This window comes from Monodelphis domestica, chromosome 5 (genome assembly GCF_027887165.1).
Source record: "Monodelphis domestica isolate mMonDom1 chromosome 5, mMonDom1.pri, whole genome shotgun sequence".
Classification (NCBI taxonomy): domain Eukaryota; kingdom Metazoa; phylum Chordata; class Mammalia; order Didelphimorphia; family Didelphidae; genus Monodelphis; species Monodelphis domestica.
Genome location: NC_077231.1, coordinates 164364359 through 164384519, shown reverse-complemented (window position 1 = coordinate 164384519; position 20161 = coordinate 164364359). Strand labels below are relative to the sequence as shown.

The 20161-nt window shown below is 36.0% G+C and overlaps 1 protein-coding gene across 21 annotated transcripts in view; it reads right to left on the bottom strand.

The window, feature by feature from the left end:
- MAGI2 (membrane associated guanylate kinase, WW and PDZ domain containing 2) overlaps window positions 1–20161 on the bottom strand; it is a 1718964-nt gene that overhangs the window by 397156 nt on the left and 1301647 nt on the right. The window lies entirely within an intron of this gene.

The following is a 20161-nucleotide window of genomic DNA, read 5'->3' as shown; positions in this document are numbered from 1 at the left end:
TTCCTCTACTGTGACAGAAAGAGACAGTATGATGTATTGGATGGAGGGCTAGACTTGGTTTGAATTCTGTCTTTAAAACTTAATAACTGTATAACTTCTAGAATGAATTTAACCTTTTTTTATCATTCAGTTTCCTTTTTTTTGTTTAATTGGGATAATAATAGCACTTAGTTCACAGTATTGCTAAGATGATCAAATGAGAAAATGTAATTAATGTGCTTTCCAAACTTTTAAGGTCTATGTTAGTTTGGAGCAGTAGAAAGGATGTTGAACCAGGAGACAGGATATCACAAGTTCAAGTCTAGCCTCAAACACTGATAGGTCTGGGAGCTTGAGTAACTCATTTAACCTCTGACCCCTCAGTTCCTCATTTATTTCACATACATATTCCACATAAAAATACTTTTGAACAACTGTATGAAACATATGCTAAAAATGTTTTGGATATTCAATCTTTTTTCACTAATAAAATTTCTTGTTTTTAAAAGGCAACAATAAAAAAAAATAGTAGCACCTACCTCTCAGGGTGGTTGTGAGGATCAAATAAAATGATATTTGTAAAGGGCTTTGCAAGCCTTAAAGTATGCTATAAAGGGGGGCAGCTGGGTTGCTCAGTGGATAGAGAGCCAGGCTGGGAGATGGGAGGTCCTAGGTAAGCCTCAGACATTTCCTACCTGTGTGATCCTGGACAAGTCACTTAACCCCCATTGCCTAGCCCTCACCACTCTTCTGCCTTGGAGCAGCCCACAGTATTGACTCCAAGACTGAAGGAAAGGTTTTTTTTTTTTTTAAGTATGATATAAATATTGCTATTCCTCTTCCTTTTCTTCCTCCTACCTATTGCATTATATAGTCATCATATATGAATGCCAGAGAAATTCACTCACCAGTTTCCCTATGGACAAACTGCCACTGACGTCATAGCCAAGCGATTTTTCTTTGATTTTTAAAGTATTTTGGTAACTGTATTTCAATATTAATAGGCTTTCTAATAATCCTATATATTTTGTATTAGGCACTAAAAATCATTTTCCCGAGAAGGCATCCACAGCTTTCATCTGAGTGACAAAAGGGTCCATGACTCCAATGGGTTAAGAGGAACCTTTTTTGGTGGAATAGACGATAGTCATTTTCTGACAAAAGCAAGGAATCTCTACTTGGCACTAGAGTCAATCAAGGACTCTGGAGGGAGTGGGTTTTAAATTTCTAGTTCCTTGTATGTGAAGCAAGGGGTCCAGGTGAAAATAAAATGGCTGAAGCTGGTTAGCGAAGATCAGGATTTATAAGGCAAGGTGAAGAAGAGGGTTGGTGCCAGAAGATCTCCATTCAAATCCTTACCCTGTAACTCACCCTCCTTCTCTCCTTACTACTCTGACTACATCACTTAACCTTTCTAGGCCTCCCTTCCCTAAAGGCTCTAATGAAGGTGCTGGACCAAACTCCAAATCTATGATGCTCTAATTCCTTATTAACCAGAGCCTCTTCTATAGAAGAATCTTCTCCATTTTATGTGAGAGGAGAGGAAATTCTGTATTATCTCTTCCATTGCTCTCTGGTGTGTATTAAGGATGATGCTGAGTTTTATGAAGAGTCATGAATGATGTCCTTGTGGGAATGATATCTGGCCACAATATCCTGACTTATTTGGATTGCCAGCTCAGGAAAAATATCCAGAGATGGGTATGTGTGGGAGGCTTAGCGTGTGGGGCTTTCTAGAGCTATATTTTCTGGGCTGTCAAGACAGGTCTATTCTAAAGTATTTTAAGTCACATTGATGGAGTTAGACCCCAGATGCAGGCCTTAGGCAAAGGGTTCAGGGGACTTATAAATATGCAGAACAACTTCAGTAAAATGCAGCTCAATCAGCTTTTAGTAAGAGGCAGACTTTTACACTGGAAAAGACTGAATCTAATGGAGTACCTGGGTTTGGACAGTGTGGAACACGTCACTTAATTTCTCAGCCTTGATTTCCTTACCTGCCAAAGGAGAGGGGATGACTAAGGTCCTTCCTAAGTCTAAATCCTACCTATGACCCAAGTTTAAGCACCTATTGTGTAACCAGTTGCTGTGGTGGCTAGAGAGCTGCACTGGGCTCAAACAGAGCTTTAGAACCTCATTCATTGGACGGTCCTGGGCAAGTCACTTAACTGCTGACAGTTTCTTTTTCTGTAAAATGGGGATAATAACAGCACCTCCTTCCCAGGGTTGTTGTAATATTAAATGAATATATATGTATTCATTCATTCATTCATCAATAAATATGAAATGCTTTGCCAACCTCAAAGTACTTTATAAATCTGACTTATTATTATTTCCATCATTTAAATAGCACTGATCTAAGGCTTAGGCAAGAAACAGAGCATAGTTATGACCCTGTCCCAGCCTTATTTTTATATAATATTTATATTTTTGGAAACTAGATTTGTGATTTCATTGGCTGTCAGGAGCTTCCAGGGATGAAATTCCCTCTACCAATGCATTAGTATCTATTTTCCCACTGATATTCTTAGATAGCTGCTGGGGGTGGGGTGGGGGTGGGATGAGAAGATAAGAGTCTTTCCAGGATTCCAGTATATGTCCGAGGTCAGATATGATGAACTCATGTCTTTCTGACTCCAAAAATAGTCACCTTAATCCAGTATTCCATTCATTCTATACTTATTTTACAAAGTACCTTCACAGCCATTAATTTATTTGATCATTAAAGGGTGAAGTATTATTACTAAACATTTTTCAGGTTGTTTTATTATATTATTCTTATCTGTTGAGATAAAAGATTTATGGGATCTTTTAGGATTACCGGGTGACTAAGAGAAAAATCTGCAAATAGAACCTAAGAGATAAAGGTAAGGGGATGGGAAGAATAAACTAGAGCCTTGAATGGAGATGTCTTAGTTGTGCACACAGGCAGGGGTAGTGTTCAGGGGTGAAACTGGGCTCACGGGGTGGGGGAAATCTATGCCTGCTCTTAGAAGAAAAAGATGCAGACCTTGGGCTTGCAGTCACCACATCCTTCCAACTGTGACAAGGAAATCACTGTAAAAGACTTATATTTTAAGGTTTACACAACCTAAATAATCTATCTTCTTTTGGCTCTTTTGCAATGTGAAATCATTTTCACATTTTGCAAATGTGAAATCATGATTCTGACCACAGGACATTGGCATACATGCAGACCTCAATAATGCTGGGCTCTCAGGACAGTGAGGTTCTGCCTCCAGAACAACATACTTCTGTGTCAAGTTTGGGTTTTGTCCCAGACCAGTCATTTCGTGAATATAAGGAATTCCTAAGGAGTGTAGATCAACCATCCTTCTGAAACTTCTAGAGGGTTGCCTCAGGCCACTAAGATTTAATAGGATTTGTTCAAAGGTATGAGTTAGTGGTAGGATTTAAACCTATATCTCCCATTTCTGAGGCTGGTTATTTATCTGCCATGGTTCACAGCTTCTCACAAGTCAATCTGTGTTGGGGCTAGGGGGTGGGAAGGATGGGGTGAAGGTGGGAATGGAACAACAGCCAAAGAAAATCATCTCTATCTCCTTAGTCAATGAAGAAAGAAAGAAAGAAAAATGTGATGAAAACTAATAGGGTCAATATAGAATGCCTAAAGTGCTTTGGGCATTTGATTTACTTTGGTATCCCCAAAATACTTCATTTAAAAATGAAAGCTTTGAAAGAGTTTCAGCTATTTTACTCATGATTTTTTCAACAACATAGTTTAATTCCAGGATTAAGAAGTTTCCCTCTCTCCAGTCTCCAACAAGTTTTGTCCTCTCCCCCCCTTCCCCCTCCCTGTAGTTATCAACGTAATACCTCATGGTTTGACAGAAGCAAAAGGGAATATATATTAGAGGAGTGAGGTAGGGAAAGGCACAAAGCAAAGTAGAAATATGTTGCTAGAATAGCAAAAGATTTCCACTGGGCTCTACCTGCCTCTCCCCAGTGCCCTCTGCTTCCACTGCAGATTCCTTTGGGATGCTGATTCAGGTGATTGGGACCTGGATCAGGAAATAGTGATGATTACTATTCCACTGGTGTTTTCTGCAAATCTGCTGACAGAATTTTGCAAAGCCTCAGAATGTGTACTTTAGCTTTTTCCTTGATGCAATTGTTCCTCAGTGGCACAGGCTATGGTAGCTCTAAAATTCTAGAGTTGGATACATTTTATGAATTTATATTCCTCCCCAAACTACCTCTCCTAAATTTTCTACTTCTATGAATAATACCATCTTCCTCCTAAGCTGATAAACTCTTAATCGCATGGTCATCTTTAACTCTTTCCTCTCCCTGGCTCAATATCTTTGATTAGTTTCTAAGTCCTGTCAATACCTCAAAAATAGTTCTGGTGTCCATGTTCTCCACTCAGCTTCCTCTACAAGGACTCTTGCTCACTGGGGGCCCTTATTCTTCATATATGCTATTATAGAAGCCTTCTCCTCATTCTTCCTGCCACAAGTCTAGGATATCTCTAATCAATTATTCACACCACTGTCTGAGTAATCTCACTGTTATATCTCCATGGTCAGGTCAGGTCAGGTCACTCCTTGACTAAGAAAATTTCATGCCTCCCCATTTTGGAAAATATAAAGGATAAATTCCAAGTCTTGGCATTCAAACCCCTCCAAATCACCTATTTTTCTAGCTTTATCTAATACTATGTTCCTTCATGGAGTCTATGAATCTGGCTAAATGAATGACTTTAATTCTTACTCTTTTTCTACTTTCTCTCATTTCTGGAACTATACCCAGATCATCTTCCAGGCTTAGAATGGAATTCTTTTTGTTCATAGCTATAAAAATGTCTCTCTCCCTTCAATACCAAAGACATGCCACATTGTCTCTGATGTTTTACTACACTACTCTCATATCTAACAAAAGGAACCTCTCTGTCATCAAATTCTCCATTGCTCTTTGTCAGATTTCTCTCATTCACTTTCATCTGCTCACATTTTTACAACACTTCCCAGGCCCCTTAGAACATTAATTCTTTGAGAGGGGAGACTGTGCCATATTGATCTTCATGTTTTTAATACCTACTGTAGTGCCTTCCTTATAGGAGGTATTTAATACATGCATACTAAACTCATTAGTGAAAGCATTTATGAACCTAGGATGTCTTTCTGCCTCATCTCCCACATTAAGCAAATGTGAAAGTTGTTCTCTCTATAGAAAAAGTAGAATGGTAATAAAGAGAGGTGAATGTCCCTTCTACAGCTTAATGGCTTCTCTACTTCTTCTTCGACAATATATACCTTAAATTCATCAATTATAGCTTTCATTGTCTAGGAAAGCCAAGCAGGAAGTCTTTTAAAATGCCAATGTACTTGAGAGTAAAGATTGTTTCTTTTTTTCTTTTCCTTTCCTTTCCTTTCCTTTCCTTTCCTTTCCTTTCCTTTCCTTTCCTTTCCTTTCCTTTCCTTTCCTTTCCTTTCCTTTCCTTTCCTTTCCTTTCCTTTCCTTTCCTTTCCTTTCCTTTCCTTTCCTTTCCTTCTTTCTCTTTCCTTTCTGGTCTCCTCAAGTTCTACATCTATAAAATGGAGGTAATAACAATACCTTTGTTAGAATTTTTGTGAGAATAATATGATATTATATTTGCAAAGTGCTTAGCAAACTTTAAAGGGTACTGTGTAAATGTCAGCTATAATGGGAAATGACATAAAAATATTTAATCCCATTAGAGTTCAACCGATTCCATATGGATTTATATGGTTATCATACATGTGCATGTTTAGAGTTGCATGCCTGTATATATGTATTTGTGTATATATACATATATATTTGTAAGTATAGCAGCACTGATGCAAATATAACATAGGATTAAAGATTTAGGACTGGAAGGGACCTTAGGGCTCCTTGAGTACAACTGAGGCACAGGGATATTAAGTAAACTGCCTGGGCTTACTCAGCCTAATGTCTGAGGAAGAACTTGAACTCAGGTCTTCTTGATTTGTGAGTTCATTTCGTTAAGGCTTATTTAATTATTGAGGTCATAGGATGTATTCTAGAAATATATTTTGTAACCCACTTGACTTTGTAACAGAAATGAACTGTATTTGTCTAGCTCTTTTGAAGTGAACATTGAAAGTTAAGACACTGAATTCAGACTCTCTACTATGTAACTAAAGGAGCTTTTCAAATTGCTTATGTGACATCTATCCTTGGCAATATAATTGATAGGAAGGCAAAATCAATCTGTCTGATTGCCTGCTTGGCAGCCCTTGAGATAAGCTGATCAGATAGCTTCCCTTATGGTCTTTTCCCACCAGCTCCTTTTTTGTTGGGTGCCAGTCCTTGGAAGCCCCAGTCTAGGCAGAGTAGGAAGATTACCAAGCCCATACAGGATTCTGGAAATAATATAGAAATAATATTCAGGAGAAAAGGAGCTAGTATTCAAGGAAAATTTTCACAGATAAAGAAAGTTAATGACAGAAGTTTGAGTGATGAGGAAAATAGGAGAGGGGATAGAATTGTGAAGGTAGCTACCTTTTAGCATAGGACCAGAAATTCCATCTTAACTTCAGAGAAAGAGACCAAAAAAGATCCACTGGACTACTGAGTATATCCAATGTGACTGCTAAGGGCAAGGCAAAACACAAAGCAGAGGAAGCATTTCTGATTTCATAGAGATCCAGGATTGAATCTGGAGTAAGTATGAAACAAAAATCCTTAAATATTTGAAGGAACCCAGAAGGAAAAAGACCAAGGCTAGATCCTGTGTAAAGAATACTTTTTTTATGCTTCCTCCAAAGCTGAGAAGTATCACGGTAACTTGGTATAGGCTGCAGCTTTTTACTTTTTAGAAGATGAGAATGTTGGTTATCAAGAAGAAATTGAAAGAATAGATTGAGACAGGATAGGGGAACTGAAGAGAAAAGAAAATTTAGCTGAAAAGCAAAAGAAAGTGACAGAAATTCCCCCTTGGGTGACCCCAGCATAAGTTCTTCTTTAGAACTTTGTGCATTAAAGGAGCAGGTAGTATAACAGAGAGAAACCAGGAGACTCCATATGTTCTAATTCTCATTCTGATACTGGCAATCATTGACAAGATTAAATATGGGGTCTCAGCTATGACTTCCATCTTCCTCCCTGACCAGTCCAGCACTACCTTCAGACTCTGAATCCCTGGCCCTCATTACCCCTAGGTGCCTCAGGCTAACAATCCCTTTCCTTACTATGGCCTCAGACATCTTATTTTAACATTAGCAAATAAGAGGGACTCACAAGTGAATGAGAATGGGTGGTGAGAGGAATAGGTGCAAAGGCAAGTGTTCCTTGTAGCTCAGAGGCTTGTGATGACTAGCCTGTCTAATTTCAAGGCTTATCTTCTGTTGGTTTACACAGATATTAGAGCAGTCAAGTTGGCAGCTATTACTATAATGGCCTGGGAGTTACACTTTAATTTCTAGGGTGAATAAATGAGTTAGTGGTGACTCTTGAGAGATAAAAATTTACATTTGATGACAGACTCAACTAAGTTACAAGGTATTGTAATTGGTTTTTAAAAGACTATTCTTTTTAAAAACCAATTCACTAATCTAAAAACATATCCACATTAAGGAAGCTCAAAACTGTAGAAAAAAAGAGGGTGGAAAAAAAGAAAAAAAAACTTCTCTAGCCTATATGTTCCTGTCACTAGGAAAATCAAACTAGAACCTTCTATCAAGCTGAAAGTGGCAAATAGTGCTTAATGGAGCCTTCAGAAACTAGACATCGAATGACAAGATATTCTTAGAAACTAAATTAAATCTGAAATAATCTTGCTGGTTTATCTGAGCAAATATCCTTTCTTTTGATTTCTGTTGGATATACTGGCTCTCTCAAAGAGAGAACAGGGTGTTATTTCTTGATAGTTTTAAAGTCCAAATAGTCATGCTGGAAGGGATTTGAGCCATTAAGGTTGATAACCAAACTTTTTTTTTTCAAAGATTTATCTATCTTTATTATACAATTAAGTGATTTTATTGTAATATGATTTCATCTAGTTAAAAATGAAGTCATCTGTTAAACACTTGTAATAAAGGAGGGTGTAACATTGTCACTTTCTAATAATGAAAAATGGAAAGCAATTTTCTACTCAAACTTATTCAGTTTAGACAGTGGTTTAAAATATAGCTCCTTACTGTGACTCTAGCAATCTTCATTAGCCAGTCCTTTTATATATTTAATGATAGTCAGAGTCTCAGTTTGATGTCTGTAGACCTCTGTTCAAGGAGTCCTACTATAGGACAGTCTATTCTTTCAGGTTACCTTATTTCTATATTTCCTATATGATAGGATTTTTGAAATGAGTTTTTAAAATGGAAAGAAACATATGGTAGATTATAATCAATCACGGTGGAATGTAAAGATTAATAGTTCTTAAAAATCCTGGTTGAGATACTATATACTCTATGTAGAACAAGAAAGAGATTAAAATGTAGACTAATACACAGAAGAATGATAAAAACTGTAAAGAAGAAATACTTAATGTTCAAATAATCACAGGATATCAGAACTAAAGGATCCTTAAGCATTGAATCCAATGCTTTATTTTATAGATGAGTTAGCATGATTTTATTTTAGAGTGATTACTAGTATAAAAATGAGGAATGTTAATCTTAAATTTAGGGGATTAAAATGCAGATATACATATGAACCATATATTTTAAAAATCCTGGTACATGAGAATTTTCACTTGAGAATGTGTTCATATTGGACTTTGAAACAATAAAAAAAGTAGGCAAAACCAGCAATGCAGCTCTTTTTGTGTACCAGTGTATATCATTTGTTATATGAACTGTTAACTGATACTAAACATAGATTTGTAAAAGTGCTTAAAACAATGGATAATTTACTCTTCCTCTCATCTCCTTTTGAACATATATTGTTCCTTTTTTAGTTTTCTTGGATAAATAGATCTTAGTCTACTAAATCTCTTCTAAGCTTCATATTACTTGTTTTCTGTTCCCAGTCTAATAGGACTGAAAGAAGCCATTGATTAGTAAGTATGAAAATAGTTTGGTAAGTTTTATAAATATTTTTTATAAAATCAAATCTACCTGTCAATTTGCAAATATGATTTTTTTTTGGATGAAACCAAATACAATTTCTGCATACCAAACCCCTTTTCCCTCCATCAATTCACTTTCATTGTCTCTTTCTTTGGAATTTTCTGCTTAAGAATCTATTTCAATGTAAGCTTGGGCTTAATTTAAGGAGAAGCCAAACTCTTCAGCAATGGATAAAACAGAATTTTTTGAAGGAAAGGGAGAAACTTTAGATTTTAAGAGTAAAAAGTAGAAAAAGCTTTCTGACTGAAGGGCAGTCAGGGAAGATGTGGACAAGTTTTTTTTTTTTCTTTATCCAACTGAGAAAAAGACAATAGATGGAGGAAGGAAAGGGGGGATGTGGGTGGTGAGAAAGATAATAAAACAACCAGTTTAGGCTCAGGGGATTAGATAATGAAACAATGACCATAAATTATCTCAATATCTACAACCTACAAGATTGAAAATAATTGTCCATAAACTGTGACAGTCTACAGCAGTGACTTTTTTAAACCCTTATCTTTTGTCTTAGAATTGATACCGAGTATCAGTTTTAAGTTAGAAGAACAGTAAGGGCTATGCAATTAGTATGAAGTGACTTGACTAGGGTCATACAGTTAAGAATTATTTAAGGCCAGATTTGAGCAGCAAACTACTTTTCTATGTTGTTCTAAAGTGAAATTACCTTTCTGTTTTCTTTGTAATAAGCTAGTCTTTAACAAGAAAAACAGGCGAGGCTATTTAATGATTTGTTCCTGACATTCAGGTATAAATAATAAAATGTCTAGCCACTGTGTACACTACCCACTAGGGACACTAATCATTTGGTTACAGTTCCTGGCAGGAATAGTACTCCAGACATATCTCCTCACCCTCTCCACCATCATCACTATATCTCAACTCCTTTGGAAGGCAATTTTTGTTTCATTTATTTAGAGGATTTTGGAAATACCAGTAATTATCAAAAAAAGGATCCTCTTGTTGAATGTATACTTGACTATAATAACTAAAGAAACATGAGATTCAATGACACCACAACATTTTTTCAGCATTCCTAACACAATGGTTAATGGGAGAGCAGGAAATCCAGAGGCAGTTCATTCTACATTCCTTTGTCTTTAAACTGACATCTCTATTTACTGAAACTGGAGAGCTCATTTCAGATGAGAAAGCTATTAAGTGATTTATTTGTTAATAATTGTAATTAAATCACATTAAATAATAATACCTGTACTATTTACCTCACCGAATTGTCCAGAGGATCAAATAAGATAATTTATATAAATTGCCTTGTAAGACTTGAAGCATTGCAATTCAGTTATTATTAGTATTGGTTTAGTCTATTAAGGGGGACAGAGCTTTGATTTTTTGGTTTTGTTTTAATAAGCTTTTGAACATTGCTCTTTATTGAAGGCTGAAGGAGAAATTAAAAGAGCAGGGAAATCAGCTTCAGAAGAGAAACAGGGAAATGGAAATAATATCGAGCCAGTTAAGGTCAAAAAGACAATTGGGATCTGTCTGTCTGTTTTAAACTGGAAATATTTTTGGTTTATGCTGACAATATTTGCTTTATCTCATGAAGGGATACCATTTTCTTGGAAGAGTACAGAAATCATTTGAAGGGGCTTTTGAGACATGGGGAAAAGAAACACTGTGTTCCTGCTTGTAGATGGTATATTGAATTCACACAGTTGGGAAATAGCTCAGGTTTCAGACACACTACATCATGGCTGGAGATCATTCACCATATTGAGTGTAGAGTAAGCATGCTTTATTTTTTATTTTTGTTTTTTACATTTCATGTTAACATTCCAATATGTAGTATTTTTTTCATTCCTTTCTAGAACTGTATATGAGTAACATTTTATAGTAGCAGATGTGGTATCACATGAAAAAAAATCTCCAAATCTTTACATGAAAATCACATCTGCCAGTACCCACTATAATTTTAACTGTAGTTATATGGTTTACTTCCCTGTCTAGTGCCAGAGGAGACAGCTTTGCATGAAAGCTGTCCCACGAAATTGTGTCTTCTGGCCTAGCTAGTTAAGCAAATTGTGTAACTGCCATTAAAACCTAAATCTATGCCAGCAGACATAATTTCACATAGGGGAAAAAATTGTACAAAAGTCACAGCTGTTTAACTCTACAGTTTTTTCCTCTTCTTTTCTTCATTTAAAAGAACTCATGGTTTTCTCCTTTTAAGAGCAGAGTCAGTTAGATTTCTGGTTCATATCAAGATGAAAACTTAATCCTTTGATAAGTACTGGATCACCATTACTTTGATGTAGGCTAGAAAAGAAAATAGACGAAATTCTTCCTGCTGTTACATAGACTAGAAATCTGCCCTGACTGCCCTTTTTATAGATGGAATAAGAAAAGATTTTAATTAGTGGTCATTTAATAGAACACTTTGCAGGAGAGACAGAGACCAAGATACCACTATTTTGGAATGAAACCCTTCACTGCTGCCTGTCAGTCTAAGAGTTACATATAGAAAGGACATCCTCTTTTTGGATATCTTTATAGAGAGGATGATGATGGTAATGATGATGATGGCTGGGATTCTAAGAGAAAATCAGATGGTAGCTACTACACAGGTTGGCCAGCCCTGAGGTTTTTCTCCTGTTTGGGGGAGAATACCGCCCTTTTTCTGTGAATATGATATCTCTCTCCAAATATTAAACAGCTAAAATGTGGAAAAGAAAGTACTTTTACTTTTTTTTTGGTCTCAGAGGACAGAACTAGGAAGTAATGGGTAGACATTTCAAAGACAACAATTTAGTCCTAATACAAGGAAAAACCCCTAACAATGAGAACTCCCCAAAAGTGGAGGTCATAGGTTTCCCATAAATGAACCTTCACTTGAGTAGTGTAACCTAGAGTATTCTTGTCCTGCTATGGGTTGGATTAGATGCCTTCAGATATTCTATTCTGTGAGACAATAGTTCTGAGGTTGATAACCTAGCTCTCTTCTTTCCAGGTCCCCACTGCCACTGACAGAAGGGAACAAAGGCAGGGATTTGCTGCTTTGCTCTTGGTGGCACCACTAAAAAATACCATGTCTGCTTACTCTGCTTGCTTAGAACAATTTCCAATATTAATGACAGAAATTCTAAGTTCTTATATATTAAAAACCACACATTTCATGTTAAATTAACATGGAGGAAAACATGAATAGTGAAATCAATTCAGTTCTTTGGAATTTTAGGTGCTTTTTCTGTTTTATTCACCTAAGACTAGTGCTTTGATCTTAAAGAATTATAGTCCTTCCTGGTTGGATCTTCTATTCCAAAACTGAATTTATAGAGAAGGAAAAAGTAAAGTCATTCCTATATTCTTGTCAGTTGACAGAAAAATTTACCTATGGCACCAGATTCCTTTATAACTGATACATCCTTGCTGGCAGTGGGGGGGTCCATTCCTTTCTTTTCTCTTGTCTATGGACTTGTCTGTTTAAAGATAGTCACTCATTGAACTATAATACCACACCATCCCTTCCCCATTAGAGATGAAATCCAAATTGAAGAGAGATTCTCTATGGGTAGTGTGGCTGATGATTTTTAAAATAATATTTTTACAATGATGCCACATAACTGTGATTGATAAGATTCTACAATCTCCAAAGAATTAGGTGAAGGTTCTCCCAAAAGATATTTGAAAGACTTATGATAGATGTGAACAGCCTGCCATACATTACAAATAAAGAAGTGGGCAAGAGAAGCTGTGTGAAGGATGTCATTAGAGAGAAAGGTACAGGGGAAAAAAAGATTAAATAGTCACATAGTGAGCATAAGGAATAATTCGATGGACAGAGAGTATGCATCACTATTATCCATGTAAGGCCAAAAGAATTAGAGGAAGACCTCCAGCATTCAGGATACTAGGCGGTTCAAACACCTGTGGGCAATTTGTGAAAAGATTCCAATAAGATTCCCAAAGGATGTACAGCAATGAATAGGTTGGGATTGGCATTGTTGGAAGGGAATGTACATATCAGTGTGATCAGAGATTCACGAAAGTATCATCATTTAGAAGCAGACTGACTATACTTCCAACAACATCATGGGTCAGGTTGCTTTTTTGCCAAATGCATTATTATAATTATATTAAATGTATAAAATTAGAAAAAACATTATCTTTCACATTGATACTAACCTTGCAATAGTAGTAAGAACAATTATTTTTATAGTTGCATGTGTACTTGAATATGCACCAAACATTAAATGTAACTAAGTGAAAGTTACCATGGCAACTGTAACTTTTAAGTTTCCAGTTTAGTTTCTATAATTAACTTTAAGGAGTTAGCTGACTTCATTTATTACAAAAATACCCCAAGGCATGAACATCTGAAAAATCCCTCCATATGTATGCTTAAAGCTTCTACAAACTCAACTACTATTCAAGTTCAAGATGGTAGCTGTCTCTTGCACATATATGGAAACCTTCGACTAAAATATACTCATCAGAGATATGGGGAAAAAACCCTATTTATTTTTGTATGAATTATCTGAATACCTGTCTTAAATCTTTACTATACTTTATATATCTAGATGTAATTTCTATTAATGACTAACACAGTAGAATTGTATGCTAAAAATTAAGCCCATAAATGAAACATCTTTTGGAGAACAACATAGTGCCTTGATGCATAATAGGTATTCAGTAAAAGTTGGCTGAATTAACTGTTATTAATTAATCCATTGACAACAGTAGATTCAGAAAGTTACTCATTTGATTTCTAAAGAAGATTGATTTTGGTTGATAAGGCTAATCTCCCTTTTTGACTTTACACATTTCTTTTGGACATTTTTCTAGAATACCTTTACTTTGTTATTATCTCCCTCTTTGTTGGCTCCTTTCCCTCTACCTACATACCAGCTTAAGTCCCCCCATCATAAAAACAAAAGAAAAATGAAAATAACCTCCTTCCCTTAATGGCATCTTTTCTGCAAGCTATCATTTAATTTTCTTTTCACTTCTAAACTTCCTTACTACTCACTTACTTCCAAATACATTAAAATATGGCATCTGACCCAGTCTTTCTCCTGAAGTGCCAAATACTGCAGTTTGTCAAATATAAATTACCGATAGCCTCTTAATTGCCAAATCCAATGGCTTTTTCTCAGTAGTCATTCTCTTTGAACTTTTGGCAGCCCTAGATACTGTTAACTATCCTTTTCATCTTGCTCCTCTCTCCTCCCTTGGCTTCTGTGAGGTTACTCTTCTCTTGTCCTCTTCTTGCCTGACTGAGCTCTCTTTCTCTGTATATTTTACTGGTTTATCTTCTTCCTATCCCCAAGAGTGACATCATCCAGGTCTTTGATCTCAGTTTTCTTCTCTTCTCTCTTTTCCTTCTCTCCCCTAGAGACTCCCATTGCATCAAACATTACCTTGATACAGATGATTTCTGAGCCTTTATACCTATCCCGATCTATTTTCTTTGGCTCTAGATCTACATTTTCAGTTGCCTGTTGGGGACTTCCAACTGGATACTCTGCTCCTACCCTAAATCAATAGGTCCCAAAGTGAACTTGTCACTTTTTTCTTGCTCACAACTTCCCTCTTTCTGTTGATGCATAGCTATATTCCCACTTGCTTACACTTTAAACTTCAAAGCCTTTTTTTATTCCTTGCTTTACATCATTAAGCATGTCTTATATTCTTCATCTATAAAATAGGGAGAGTCATATTGGTAGTACTTGTCTTAATGGTGTTATCATGAGGTACAGAAAATATTTTGAAAACTTTAAAGTATTGTTAAAAGTCACTTGTTACTGCTATTATCATTATACAGTTGTTATTAATATAATCAGTTGACAAGGTTCATTGATACTTCTATATCACAGCCATTGAACAATTTCTAATCCATATTCCACATGCCTTCCAAAAGAACAATTCTTAGTTGACAGGTCTGGTCATATCACCAAGTTAAAAAATCTATTTTCTAACGGATGTCTATGAAATCCTTGTTCTGACATTGAAGGCCTTTTACAATTTTGTTCTAATGTAGAATTTTAGATTTATCTCACAATCCTTACCTTCATTTGCTACATTCCAGCCAAATTAGACAACTACCCATTTCCTGCTCTTCTTTTGCCACCACTCTGCATCCAAACTGGCCCTCTCCTATGCCTGGAAGGAGCCCTCTCTATATGTTGCCAACTGCTGAAATTCTCTTATTTTAAGTCTTCCTTCTCCGGGTGCTTCCTTCTCCAGAAAGTCTTCCCTTTTCCTTTCTCCCTCTCAAATTTCTTACAGTATGATATCTAGATCTCTCCTTTGATCTTATCTCATATTATATACCAAAATCATATATGTACATCACTTTTCATCTAATGGTCAAGATATATATTATGTTTTGTATTCCCAGCACTTAGCAAGATGCCTCATACACAGCCGACACTCAATAAATCCTTATTGAATTCAATGATTTTTTGAATTTACAGCTAAACTCTAGAATAGATTTGTTTAAATGAATTCAAATGACTAAGCCCTGAGTCCACACCTCTCATCTTGCCCCTATCCTACTCCCATTACACCAGCAGTAACTTGAAAACCATGGCTGTTTCAGCCTTTTATCACTCTACACACATATTCAGTTTACCTCATTAATCATATAATAAAAGATTTGTTACTTTCCTAGGACTTCCCTCATAGACATATGTATAAAACTAAAGGGAAAAATTGGGGCAATCTAGTAATCAAGTCCAAAATGAACCCATGGTTGTGTAATAGATCAAGAACATGAGGCACTAAACTTTTAGGTAGAGGGAATAATGCTGTTTTTGAATTATATAAATTCCTGTCTTCCTCATTTCGGATGTGTAGACATAGCCAAGGTCTAATTCTGTAAATGATATTTAAGAAGACTGTCAGCAGAAAGTGGAAAAAGAAGGACTTCTATGTGAACACCTTAATGAACAAAAGAATGAAAGGCATTATTTACAAAAACCTGGGTGCAATAGGACCCTTGCCCTGTGGCTATTTTGTACTCCAGAATTTGGAAATGTAGAAAAGGGAGGATTTCCCTGTTGGGAACCAGATTGGAAAGTGCTGACTAGGTATGAGAGAGCGATTAACAGATTTATACCAGGGGGAAAGTTCTTTTTCAGTGTACTTGGCAAGCAAATGCAATAAAGATCACATCGTGTAAGTCTCACATCTGTTCTCTTTCTTTTTGTAGAGTAGAAATGCCTTGGATTTCAGCTAAAATAGTTACAGGCACTTTCAATCAAATGCAGTGAATTGAATAGAAGTAACATTTGTTGGATAGTTTTTGTGATGAGAATTTAATACCGAAACATTGACTGTATTGAGCTTATTGAATGGATCGAACATTGAATGTATGTATTTAAGTGGCACACACACACATGGACACACACATATATATATATATATATAGATTGATTGATTGATTGATTGACTAGGAAGCAAGTGGAACTTAGAGGAACCACAACTATTTTACTTCTAGCTTTCAAATATTTTTGTCACTGAAAAAACTTCATTTTTGTCATCTTTCTCATATGAAGCATTTTAAATCCTGGCCTGCTAATTATTACCTTCTCTGAGACCTCAGGTATTACTTACCTACTTTGTGCTTCAGTTTTGTTTTTGAAAAAAAAAAAGATTTGGACTATAAGATTCCTTCTATGTCTAAATCTGATGAATAAAATGAGCATGGTATTGATGGAATGTATCACTGGATTTGAACACATAGACTAGAAGAGAACAAAGATATCCCTTTTCAAAAAAGGAAAGAGAATGTGTTCCAGAAATTATAGATCAATTAGCTTGACTCTGGTTACTGGCAAAACTCTGGAATGTATTATGAAAAGACTGGTTTGCTAACAACTAGAAAATGAAGTTGTGTTGACAAGAACCAGCATGATTTCATTAGGATTGGGTCATGCCATAGTAAATTCATTCTGCTTTTTGAAAAATTTATTAGACTGTTAGTTTAGGGGAATGTTGTAGTCAGAAGTACCTAAAACAGATTTAGATATATCAAGAAGTACCTAAGAAAATAAACAAAAATCTAATAGAACATAAATGATGTTAATAGGTGGTTTTCTAATTAAATATGCAGCTTCCAGAGGTCCTTATCTAATGTTTAGGGTTCCCTTTTCTATGTGAATTTGACATCATTGCTTTAGGGATAATTAACCTTGATTTTAGTAAAGCATTTGCTTTTCAGTATAGTAAAGATGCCTGCTAATTAACTATAGTGTTAGATGGATTCCGAATTGGTTAATTGGCTAGTTTTAAAGAGTAATTAGCAGCAGGGTGTGAAGGTGGTACAATGGATAGAGTGAAGAACCTGGCATCAGGAAGACTCATGGCCCCGAGTTTAAATCTGGACTCAGACACTGTGTGACCCTGGGCAAGTCACTTTTGTTTGCCTAGGTTTCCTTATTTTTAAAATAAAATGAAGAAGGAAATGATAAATCTCTTCAGTATCTTTGCCAAGAAAATCCCTAATGGGTCACAAAGAGTTAGACATGACAAAAAAATGATTCCACAACAACAAAAAAGAAATTATTAATGGCTTGATGTCAATGTGGAAGAAAATCTCCAGTGGAGTTTTCAGGGATTTGTGCCTTGGTTGGTATACTTTAACTTCTTTATTAGTGGCTTGGAGAAAGACATTCCACTAAAATATATGCTCCTTAAAGCCAGGGATTGCTTCTGGTTTTATCTTGATATCTCCACGACTGTCCATATGACAGGTTCTTAATAGATGCCAAACTGAATTGCTGCCAGATTTGCAAATAAATCAAAGGTAAGAGAATTAGAGTTCTTCATCTGGGAGAGTTGGATGGTAGAGTCAGGGATCAAAAAATTCTGGATAGGCTAGAATACTGGGACAAATCTCATCAAATGGAATTTAATAGAATATGAATTCTTGCATTGAATATATAAAAATGCAAATGAAAACTACATTATGAGAAACACTGAGGTCAGGAATTGGAAAATAATTATTCTGTAGATTCCCCTGCTCAAACCTTATCTGTCATACTACGGGCTCTGTGGCTGGTGGAGAGGAAAGGGAGTTAGATTTGATCTCAGGAGAGAGCTGGGTTCAGATTCTACCTTTGTTAGAACCTAGTAGCACAATCATTGGCAAATCCTATAAATTTTAATCTAATCTGTAAAATGGAAACAGAAATACAGGTGGTAACTTCTTCACAGGATTGTTGGGAGGATGAAGTGAGATTATCTACATAAACAACTTTTCAAGCCTTAAAGCATCTTGTGACTAATAGTCCTGGTAGTGGTTGTGGTGTTAGTGGTAGTAGTAGTAAGTGTTCAGAGGAAGGTGATCAGATGAATCATGTATGAGTAGACTAAAAGAAAGGGAAACATTGAGGATAAAGAAAAGAAGGTTAAAGTGGGATCCTATAGTTGTTTTTAAGCATTTGAAGGGTTATTATGTAGAAGGAGAAGCCAGGTGGTACAGTGAATAGAGTGCTGGCCCTGGAGTTGGGAAGACTCATCTTCCTGAGTTCAAATCTGGCCTCACACACCTACCAGCTGTGTGACCCTAGGCAAGTCACTTAACCTCATTTGACTCAGTTTCCTCATCTGTAAAATGAGCCGGAGAAGGAAATGTCAAACCACTTCAGTATCTTTGCCAAGAAAATCCCAAATGGGGCCATGAAGAATCATACACGACTGAACAGCAACAACATTATATAGAATAGATTTGTTCTGTCTGGCCTTAGAGGACACAATTCGGGGAAGAGTATAGAAAGTTGCAAAGGAAAAAAATAGTTTTGATCTAAAATAAAAAACCAATCCTTTCCCATCTAGTGGCTTAATACAAGACATATTGCAAAACTCTTAGACTGCTTCAAGACTCAGGTGAGGTACCAATTCCTCCAAGAAGTTTCCACCGATGCCCCATTCCTACATGACATGTTGGTGATCTTTCTCTTTTTAACTTACCTGCTACTTATTTATCCACTTATAATGTCTTAGATTTAATGTTCTGGTTAATGTTTGTTCTTTGAGGGAAGGGAAAATCTTCCTCTTCCCCTACCACTCACCTCACCACAATATCTTACAATAATGGATATTTAACATTTAATGAATTGAATTGTATACTTTGTGCCAGGTTTGTAGGCATGGGGAGTGAGGAGGAATGATGATAGAGCAGGCAAGGAAAAAAGAGGTGTGGATTATCAGATGAAGTGAAAAATGAATATCTTGATATTTTTTAAAAAACATGCTAAATTCATCATAGATTTACAATTGGAAGGGTTATTAAAGATCATCTAGAATAACCTCCTTATTTTACATAGGGGGAAATGGAGGAGAAGAATGGAGAAGTGGCATGTTGAAAGTAGAAAATAGCAGATGCAGCCATAACTAGGGTATGGTCCTAGGGCTTTGCACCAAGGCCATAATAGTACCTGTACTCGTCTATCGAATAGAAGCAAATACTTAAACATCTGAGTTAGCAAGAACAATTACTCAAAAAATATGCTTCTTTTCTCCTACTATAGGTCTGTCTCAAGGCTTTCCCTCTTCCCTGCACCTCAGACTGAATTTGCCTTACTCCAGAAGCATTTGTGGCACTTGCCACTATTGCTAATTGTGGCTTTTGTAATAAAGGTAGAATTTTAACTCAACACTGGATATTAAATGATATTTTTATTAGGAATCCTTTCCTCTCTAGCTATAACAATGCTGAACAGTGTGTCCCAATGAACAAGGTTATTGTGACTTCTCTCTTCTTAACTTAGTGAGATATCTATTTCTGTTACAAAACAAGAGACTCATTCACTCATCACTCTTACCCCTTTGGGGGTTTCAACCAAAGTGGGGTCTAACATGAACTCCTTTGAATGAATGGAGCGCTTCAACAAAATTTTGAAGGGCAAACTTTGTACTGAGTTAAGTGGAAGAAATATACCTCCATCTCATGTATTACATGAAAAATTATATCAATAGAATACTGTTAATTTTCAATGGGTTTTAGTGAGCCAAAAAAAAAAAAATCCAGCTTTTGATTTCTTCTTCATCTGGAAGAAATTAAAATTTTAGCTCATTTCCTAAAAATATCTTGTCTGCACAATCAAGTGCTCCCGACGTTGTGATGGGAACCCAAGTGACATTTGCTCTGATAT